Source organism: Tasmannia lanceolata, unplaced genomic scaffold (genome assembly GCF_043159265.1).
Source record: "Tasmannia lanceolata isolate RefF3 unplaced genomic scaffold, GAP_Taslan_0.1 ptg000013l, whole genome shotgun sequence".
NCBI lineage: Eukaryota > Viridiplantae > Streptophyta > Magnoliopsida > Canellales > Winteraceae > Tasmannia > Tasmannia lanceolata.
This window is the reverse complement of record NW_027518690.1, coordinates 4,566,527-4,568,667: the sequence shown is the minus strand read 5'-3', so window position 1 is coordinate 4,568,667 and position 2,141 is coordinate 4,566,527.

The following is a 2,141-nucleotide window of genomic DNA, read 5'->3' as shown; positions in this document are numbered from 1 at the left end:
TCAGGCTTTGTTTCCCCACCTCGCAAGTTCGATCCCAGCTTACCAACCAAAAAAATAAAAGGTATTGTACTTTCCAAAAAGCTCTCATGAGCCAAATAGAACAGAAAAGACAAGCAATTGTTATGTTAGTGCCAATATCAGTGGCTAAAAACTATTGAAATATAATTATACGTTGGGATTTGCTAGCGTCCATCGCAGAAGGCATTTCGCATATGGCTTGTCGCATACCAGAGCAGCCACCTCGTGAATGAAGATAAAATCTTCTGAAAAGTGAGCCTATGTGGTTGCTCTGACATGCAACAGACCATCCGTGAAATGCCTTCCTCGATAGACGCTAGCAAATCCCTTATAATTTATGTTAAATCAGAAGGTAATGAAAGCACTATATTAATCTATATGAAATATTGGAGGGCAATTTTGCGGCAAAAAAACACGTTTTATTAGTGTGCCATTTAATACTCCGTTTCAAAAAAACAGTTAAAAAAACTCTGTTTTTTTAGGAGTAAATTTTAAACACATCTAAAATACATTTTAAGCTTTTTAAACATGATTATTTTAACCAACTTTCCAAATTTACCCCCACCGTATTTTGTAAATGACAATTTTAAACGCAATTTTTTTGGGAAGTGATATTTACGCCCCTTTTCATCACCAGGGACACCCAGCGCCAGTGTACGTGGCAATCAAGGCCACTAGATTCTTCTGACATCAAGTACATTAGGCCCCCTTTAGTCATTGGTATACTGGCACCAGGTGTCCCAGCAAATGAAAAGGGGCGTAAATATCACTTCGCCTAAGAGTAGGATCCAGGCCCAATAATTCTCCCTTAAATGAGCCCGTAGTAGGCGAACATTCATTCTTGGGATCATTCCAGTGATCGATTTTTGGGTCCCACGAGGGAAGATGCATGTGTAATCAAGACCATTGGTCTTGTAGATTATCATGAGGAGACCCACTTGTTCATGGTCCCACGAAGAACAAGCATCTCCCATGCATAAGATAAAGGATTACAAAAATAAACAAGCTGAGGCTGGTGTGAGTTTAAATGATTGAGTTCAGAGTCCGAGATGTTTGATGATGGAAGAGTCTGCAGTGTTGAAGTATACAAGATTAAATAACGCCCACTCCAACGGCTTAAGCTTTTGGAGTAATTGGTTGTTTCACATGGTATCAGAGCCAAGGTTTTGGGTTCAAATTCACATCTAATGGCCGGGAAACGAGAATTACGGGAGGATCCACCTATGCCACAGTCACGATCCATTAGGGGTGTCAACGGATCCACTTAGGGTCGGATCCACTTATGCCACAGTCACGATCCATTCAAATTCCTTATTGATCAGGTCGGAGTCGGATTGTTCTTTGGATCCTACTTTTCACGTCATGATCATGATCCATTTTAATTCGGACCGTCCATCGGAGTGTCCTATTATGTCCCACTGAGCCAAGTAAACTTTTTTAAAAAGAGTTAGAATGGCAGTCCACTTTTAATGTGTCTCTATGCATTTTGTTCAACTAAATTAAAAATTTATCTATGTTTAATCTACGTGTATAACAATAAAACTAATCAAAATTACAAACACAAATATAATGTATAACTATTATCAAAGAATATGGTGCATAAGGAACAAAACCCCTCTCTCTTTTCCTTCGTGAAAGTATGAAATGAGACGACTGAAATGAGTGAAATCGCATTCCATTCCGATTCATTAAGTGATAAGAGAGGTTTCGACCAAAATACCCTTCATAGAATCGTTAGCATTAACAAAATTTGGAGGGCGTTTGTTTAAACCTTTTCGGATCGTGACTATTCAATGGGTATCTGTGGCATGCCCAAACCCAATCCGAAATTTTTCGGATCCCAGATTTAATGATCTGAATATGCCCATGGATCCTATTCATATGTTTAGATCCCGTTCATTAACGTTCAAATTTGAATGATCCATCAGACCGTTTGGATCCACTGACACCCTTAGTTGAGAGTGATTTTCGGATCTTACTTTTTAAGGCCGGGTCACATTCCATTTTGAATTGGACCATTCAAATCTCATATGGGTTGTGTGCGTGAAGTCCAGTAAATTTTGGAAAAGTACGGTGAGGCCTACTTAATAGAATGGTCAAAATCTCATACCTAGGTCCTTTTT